General features: G+C 39.7%; 1 pseudogene; it reads right to left on the reverse strand.

The window, feature by feature from the left end:
* Window positions 1–6,028: 6,028 nt before the first annotated feature.
* On the reverse strand, window positions 6,029–7,062 carry LOC119003449 (olfactory receptor 2D3-like; annotated as a pseudogene).
* Window positions 7,063–8,355: the final 1,293 nt, after the last annotated feature.

Below are 8,355 nucleotides of genomic sequence, written 5' to 3' on the forward strand. Positions count from 1 at the left end.
TTCACTTATCTTACCATTGCCCTAACTTGCCATGAACCTTGCTTTTCATCTGTAATAAAAGAATAATTTTTTCAATGGACTTTGAATATCTTCTAGACACTGTTCTATATGCTGAAGATAATATGTCAGTAAGTAAAACCAACCAAAATCTCTGCCCTCACAGAGCCCATCTTCTAGTAGGGAAAACAGATTATAAACAAGTTATGTAAGTAGAATGTATGGTCTGTGAGAATGGAACCCGAATAATGAAGAAGAACAAGGCAGGGGAGCAGTACGCATGTGGCAGTGCGGGGAGTGCCACAGATGGCTTCACTGCAAAGAGGACAGTTGAGTAAAGTCCTGAGCAGGTGCAGGATGTGAAGTCAGGGTGGTGAACGAAGGAGGGAGTTAAAGAGCAAAAACAATGAGAAAGTGCTCTTTAATTTTTCTTCTGAATCCTATTCATTTAAAAAACTTCAAGGCAGGTATCACTTCTTCTATGAAAGCTGTTTTGTACCCTTTTCATTTTCACGTAAAGACTAGCATTTATTGAGCACCAAAAAAGTGCCAGGCAGTAATCCAAATGTTTCACGCGTGTCATGCTGTTTGTCTGACAACAACCTAAAGATAATATAAACTTTTATTAGTCCCACTTTACAGCCAAGGAACAGGAGGAATAGAGAAATTAAGTCACTTTTCTAAGGAGAGGCTGCCAGCAAGTGCTGGTGTTGGGCTATGCATCCGGGGCCATCTGACTACAAGTCATGAATTTAAGTGCCAGTGAAAAATTTAACACTTTTCCACCCACTCTCTGAAAACCGGACCAAGTCTGAGCTCCTCTCAGAGAGGACAAGCTGGAGTGCCCAGTATGGGGTGACAGTATGAGAGCAAATAGTAAGAGCATTTCTCCTGAGGAGTAGGAAATTTCAAGATATTATTAGCACTGGAGACATGAAATACCACTTTCATAGTCTTTATTTTAGAATAATTATTGACTTATGTCTCCATCTCATAGTCAAGATGCTATATTGCTTGAGAGGAGAAATTATGCTACTCAACTTTTTATTTCAGTTCCTAGCAAGGTAGATGCCCAGTAAATCGTTATTGAATGAATGGATAAATAATGAAGAAAATAATGAAGAAAAGCAGGGAAATAACTATAGAAAGAGAATGTAAGAACACATTGAGCTCTACCCATAAGAAATTTAGACACAAAAGACTACATGTGTCCACAACACAGCTATACACAGATTTAAACAGTAGTGAGTTGTAAATTATACTCATTATCTCCCTCTACCCAGAGCCTTCTCCTTTTCTCTACCCCATTTCAGAAAATGACAATACCCACTATAGAACCCAGGAACCAGGATGAAAATCCTTTAATGCCTCCTCCAGACTTGATTACTTTTCCTTCTGAACACTGATTCAGTATTCCCTTCCCCATCCCTACCACACTGATCGCAGATTCTGGCTCTTATTTTCTCTGGTTTGGAATATTGTATGAACCAGATTCCAGTTGGTTCTTTTCAAACCATCTGTGACTTTTGCATGATCCATGAGCAACTCTGATTAAGTTACCTGCTTAACATCTTTCAATCACTCCCTATTGTCTTGGGATTAAGGACAAACCCTTTAATAAGGGTTTTTTTCTCTGTGATATATGCTTATTTTTCCAGTTGTGAATCCCCTAGACTGCTGGTGCTCTGGTCACATGAAAAGGTTTTCTGTTCTGTGCACATGTCATGTTCTCTCACCTCTCCTTGCCTTCTGCATGTGGCTCTCTGTTCTTGGAAGCCTCTTCCTGCAATTATGTATAACTTCCTGTTCATCTTGCAAGTTTCAGCTGAAGCATAATTTCCTCTGTGAAGTTTTCTTGTCTTTGCTTCGCCAAACCAAGGAATCATTTATTAATTCTCTTATAACACTTTGTGTCTACCTGTATTTGAGCACTTCTATAATTTTGTAAGTGTGCACCTACTGATGTCATTGAAGTGTTAACACTATGAGGACGAATCTATTTCTTTGTCCTTGTACCTTCCGCACCCCGTGGAGTTCTGAACACCAAGGACTTAGCAATTAATGTAGCCTGTTTTAATTATTTTTACATAAGGTTGATGACATTATGAACCCCTTTAAGTTTTGAACTTTAGGCACAGCTAAGGTTCAAGCTCAGATCACTTCATACTTGTCCCACAGCTTCTCTCTTTATGCTACAAGATTTAGAAGATGACAGAATGGTGGGATGATATTTTCTAAGATTGAGGGCATGATATGAGCCCTGAATTGTTTGTGATAGGACTGGCCTTTATACAATTCATATTTAACTAGCTAGGCAAAATAAAAATTTAACTTGAATGTATTGCCAGTAAACATGCTCAGACATTGACTTGAATCAATTAAGAGTGCAGGGAAATGGAAAATGCACTAAGTAGGAGGGAGAATGATCAGCCCTCCTTTCATACCACCTGCAGACATGAAGTTTCTGACCAGGTATCTTCAAACGTCCACTGAAGCTTAGAAGGTCTTCTCTAGTGGAATGAGGGTCATTTTCCGGTTCCAGTCACGTCACAGGAGGTCTAGCTATTGTGATGGCACAACTTCATAAGGTATCTCTCTGCCTGTTCTCTCAGTTGAGTTTACTATGATTTGAATGTTGGTGGCTTTACTCGTCAGAAGCCATAGAGCCCAGAAGACAGTGAAAACTCATCTTTAACATGCTAGAGGAAATAAACTCTTCAACTCTGTACTGGTGTTGCAGTAACTGCAGGTTAGAAAAACTTAAACCTATTTATTGTAATCCCTAGAGAAGCACTGAAAAAAAAAATGACTCTTACCATGTAGATAAAGGATTCTGAAGCCACCTGAAGCCAGATCCTTCAGATGCATAGAATTGTTCGTTACAAACTCCATTCCCTTTTACCACCATGAAATTCAGCTCTTGTGATTTATTGGTTCACTTCTTACTAAGTAATCTGTTTGCATTAAAACACACACACACATAGAGATACTTGACCTGACATAATCCAACACTTTTCCTAGACCACTTCTATACTCATTCAGCAAATTTGTGTTGCAAATCCAATGTGGCAGACAGTGTCCTAACAGTTGAGAGTATATGAGTAAACACGATCAAATGAGGGCTGTCTTAGTGTTGAACAGAAGATTCCCTATGCTAAATTACTACATCTCTTCACTTAAAGCTCTGTGTTACACACATCCTCAGAATATTGTGTTGTGTAGATTGTGAATTGCACTGGTCAGTCTGGAATTTTTAAGTATTCAAGACAGTAGTGGGGATAATTTGGTTTCACAGGCTATATGTAATAGACATTTTTCAAATTTGGCTTCTGATCATTGAATGCCGTTTCTGTGTTTATAGATTTCTGTGAATGTGGGGGGATTTTAGAGTGTGCCTCCCTCCACAGAACTTGAATGTTACCCGAAATCCACTTTCTTTGTCTTCATTGCAGCTAGGGCATAGCATGTACTTGAACTCAATTAGATAGGCCCAGTGTAGACTTTAAATTAAGAGGTAGTAATATGAAAAAGCAAAAACAGCAGTTTCTTTTGTTTTTAAAAACAGACATTTTAAAGCAGTTTCAGATCTACAGAAAAACTGAAAAATATCGTACAACAAATTCCCATATACTCCCTCACTTTTCCTTATTATTTTTTCTAACTTTATTTTTATTGTTGACAGTATTAAAGATGTCCCTATTTCTCCCCCATTTGCCCACCTCCACCCAGCCCTTACCCCCCCTTCCTTTGGGCCATCACCACACTCTTGTCTGTGTCTATGGGTTATGCATATATGTTCTTTGGCTAATCTGTTCACCTTCTCTCATCCAGTCCTCTCTCCCTGCTCCCCTCTGACAGCTGTCAGTCTGTTCCATGTGCCCATGCTGCTGGTTCTATTTATCTTACATTATTATGGTACATTTGTTATAATTACAAAAACAACACTCATACTTTATTATTAACTAAAGTCCATTCTTCATTCAGATTTTTTTAGGATATTTTGTATTAGTATTTTTTTTACTGGTCTTTTCCTGATTCAACCAGATAGTGTATTACATTTAGTTGTCGTGTCTCCATAGGTTCCTCTTGGCTGTGACAATTTCTCAGACTTGTTTTCGATGACCTTTACAGTTTGGGGAAGTACTGGTCACATATTTCATGGGAAGCTCATCTATTAGAATTTTCCTGAGGTGTTTCTCATGATTAGGTTCAGGTTGTGAGTTTGGGCAAGACAGATCACTGAAAAAGTGCTCTTCCCATCATATCAGCTCAAGGAGAAATACTATCAACATGACTCATCACTGTTGGTGTTAGCCTTGGTCATCTGTGGCAGAGGAAGCAGCAACATCCCAATTTCCACTTTCAGCAAAGCAGCAGCTCCAGAAGCAGAATCTGCACTGAAGGTGTTGGTGGGGTATTTACGCCATCTAGTGTTGAGTAGTAGTTCTGTGATAGGGTTTGGGTCTGTGGTTCTGGCTCAGGACCAGAATACCAGAATGGCCTTTATTCCAATATTTGTCCTTTTAGCTTTAATCGTGCATGGTCATTATGCACAGTCATGCATAGTCATTATGCACAGTCATGCATAATGATTACTAAGAGCCCTGACTGACATATGATGTTTATTTTGATTTGGGGGTATGTATACTAAATACTTTTTCTTTAGAAGCTTTCTGGCCCTTTATTCCCCCTCTCCCTCCATGGAGTGAGAGGTAGTAGTGTCAGGAGACCATTTTTCTTTGGTCATATGAAAAAGGCCCAGTAGCATCTACTTAGGTGGAGTAAATAGGAGCACAGTTCTCTCAGCGTTTCAGTTATCCATTGCCGCTTCACAAACCCACTATAAACCTAGTGCCTTAAAATGTAATTATTTTATTTTGCTCAGGATTCTTTGGGTTTGGAATTTGAACAGAGGAGATGGAAATTATGTTGGATAAAGGAATTTTAAAGGAAAGGGGTGTGGTTTGTGAGAACTGATTTGGGGCAAATATGGGAACTGACTCCATTCAGTTGTGGTCTAGAAGGATAGTAAAAATTGTTTTAGGAATAAAACTAGAAAAAGTGAGTTTAAGATACATAAAAATTGGTATGTCCCTAACATGAGGAAAACACTTGTAATAAAAAACTATATATGAAAGAGAACACCCACGAGAGTAAGGAGTTATATCATTCTTGTTTAGGGAAATGCTAGACACTTATTCAATAAAAAATATTACAGACTAGTTTAAGCCCCAAATATATGGCTGGATTAGAAGACTGTTGAATTCATTTTTTAATGCATCTGATACTCTATAATTATATGAAATTTGTATTGATAATATGAAAAAGTTTTCCTGGAGGTTTCAGGAGGGAACATTATCAATGATCAAATATGATTACCTTTATTACTTTTTACAAAGTGAAATATCATGGTACATGACCCCAGCATTAAAACCTCTTCAAGATTTGTCGAGTGTTTTACTCAGTGTTTCCTTCTAGGTTTGTATGACTGGGACATCCAAACTTGAAGCATCTTTGATATGAGAATCATGCAAGCATTCATATTTCAAGGGAAGCCAGTTTAAACCTCCTAGATTCCATTGTAACCATGCATAAAGCATGTCCACATTAAATGAATTAACCACAAACTTCTTCAAGATAAGATGACAGTTTTCATATTCAGGACACAATCTACTTTTCATCCTTTTATTTTTCTCCCCTATGTATTAGCTTGGAGTGCAGTATTCACAGATTCTAGAACATGTCCTTCACTTTCATGCTTTTTTTTTAAAGTTTTTAAAATCAATTTCATGTATTAATTTTTAAACAGAGGGGAAAGGAGGAAGAGAGGGAAAGAAACATTAATGTGTGGTTGCCTCTTGCACACCCTTCACTGGGGACCTGGCCCACAACCCAGGCATGTGCTGTGATTAGAAATTGACTGGTGACCCTTTGGTTTGCAGGCTGGCACTTAATCCACTGAGCCATACAATCCAGGGCCTCATGCTTTTTAAAAAATGACATAATTGATAAGTATTTATCAAAGTTCTGCTCCTCTTCTAAGGATGTTCCCATAGCTCAGAAAGTGACACCTAGAAGTCTCTGCCTGTGAGGAAAAGTCTTTCTTCTAGTTAGTTTCCTGAGAGCCCCTTTGACATGCTTGTTTCTCAGGCTATAAATTATGGGGTTCAACATTGGCCTCACCACTGTGTAAAACACAGATATCATCTTATCCCGCTCTTCTGTGGTCTTGGAGTTTGGCCCCATGTAGGTGAATATTCTGACCCATAGAAAAGGACAACAACAATGAGGTGGGAGCCACAGGTAGAGAAAGCCTTGAGCCTGCCCTCCCCAGACTGCATCTGGACACAGGGGAGATAATATGCCAGTAGGAGACGAGGACCAGGGAGACAGGAGCTAGGAGGATGACCACACCCATTGCAAAGATGGCCATCTCTGTGCTGTAGGTGTCTGCTGAAGCCAGCTCAGGAGAGCAGGAGGTTCACAAAAGTAGTGATTTATAATGCTCTGTCCTGGATAGGGAAGTTGGGGGGTAAAGGTGGTGTCCACCAGAGACACTACTGTCCCACTGGCTCAGGGTGCTATGGCCAGCTGGAGACACACCTGTTGTGTCATGATGGTGGAGTAGTGCAGAGGCTTGCAAACAGCCCCATACTGGTCATAGGACATCACCGCCAGCAGTGCACACTCTGTGCACCCAACCAGAAGGAAGACGATTATCTGTGCCATACACCCTCCAAAAGAAATAGTTTTCCTATTTACCAGGAATTGGACCATGAGGGACCATTGTCACTTGAGGGACAATGCTAGTAGAGAAACAAAGACCTGTGAAAGAGAGGTATGTAAGGAAAAAATACATGGGCTTTTGAAGCCAAGAGTCCACAAAGATGAGAACGATGATAAGCAGGTTTCCAAGCACAGTCAACAGATAAATATGAGGAAAAGAGTAAACAACAGGATGTGGGTCTGCAAGTCCCATGAATGGCCGAGGAAGGTGAACTCAGCCACAAAGGTTTGGTTTTCTTCTCCCATTGACACTGATGCCTATTTACCTGTTTGGCACCAAGAACAAGGAAAACTTTGGGTTTCTGATGTCAAGTCCTGTAGAAGAGGCTCATTTAAAACTGACACCTCATTGGATATTTTTAGTTCTATTGATGTCCAACTTGTTCTAGTTGGACTATGAACAAGTTCATACTAGAACTTGTTCTAGTTCTAATTAATGCTAAATAGAACATTTTAATTTTTATTAGCAGGTTATAATTCTGTACAATAATTTATTTATCTATTTGTTTATTTTTGGAGGGAGGGAAAGGTTGGGAGACAGAGAAGCATCTATGTGGAAGAGAAACACTGATTGGTTGTCTCTCATACGTGGCCTGAGAGGCACTCTGATCAGGAAAACCAAACCACAGCCCAGGCATGTACCCAGCCTGGGACAGAACCAGCAAACTGTTTCCTTGTGGGACAATGCCCAGCAACTAAGCCACACAGGTCCGGGCTGTGGTTGTTATTTAAATCCAGGTACAGACTGTACAGCAAATATAAATAAATATTAAAAACAGTCTATTTCTCAGAGGTAGCATTTGAACACTTGTATACACATGTGTGTATACGTGGCATGGGGAAGAAGATGATTTAATCTCCAGAGAGAAAAGGACAGTAACAAATGAGTAACAGATGGGTGAAGAAGGAGGTAAAAAGATGAACTGTTGTACATTTACATTCCAAGAAAGGCCAGGAATAATTATTCATTCTTTTGCACTCCAAAGATTTCATCTAACTATCAACTCTACTAATTAAGTCAACAGGATGTGTCTTTATGTAATATGGGCAGAGGATGAGGAAGAAATAATTAAGAGTGGTTAAAATAGAATAAAGAAAATAGAAGTTAGAAGCAAGCAGGGACAGAAAGCAGGGTACAGAGATGTGGAGAAAAGCAGAAGGAAGAGGGGAGGCGGGAAGAGATCTATGAGTCTGGCTGTTTCTCCCAAACCAAAAGTGTGGGTAATGAATCTTTTATCTCTCTGAGGCCCTAACAGCATTGTGACCAATACGGCCTTTCCAGAAATCTCCTCATAATGACTGTCACACACACAACTGCATACTTGGGGATTATTATCCACACACACCTCATGCTGCACACAAACCATATGCAACAGAAACATGTACACATCCACACATCACGGATATACTCACATAAGTGTTTCAGATTCTTATGTATGAACCCTCATGGGCACCAGATCTTTCACCATAACAGAAGGACTCACAGAGTAGATACTTGGATACTGAGCCAATTGGATACTGACCCAGCCTGGGTATATGGGAACCCACCATGCCTGGCTTGTACGGGGAAGT

This window comes from Sturnira hondurensis, unplaced genomic scaffold, assembly GCF_014824575.4.
Source record: "Sturnira hondurensis isolate 20B ecotype Veracruz unplaced genomic scaffold, ASM1482457v3 Scaffold0001296, whole genome shotgun sequence".
Taxonomy (NCBI): domain Eukaryota; kingdom Metazoa; phylum Chordata; class Mammalia; order Chiroptera; family Phyllostomidae; genus Sturnira; species Sturnira hondurensis.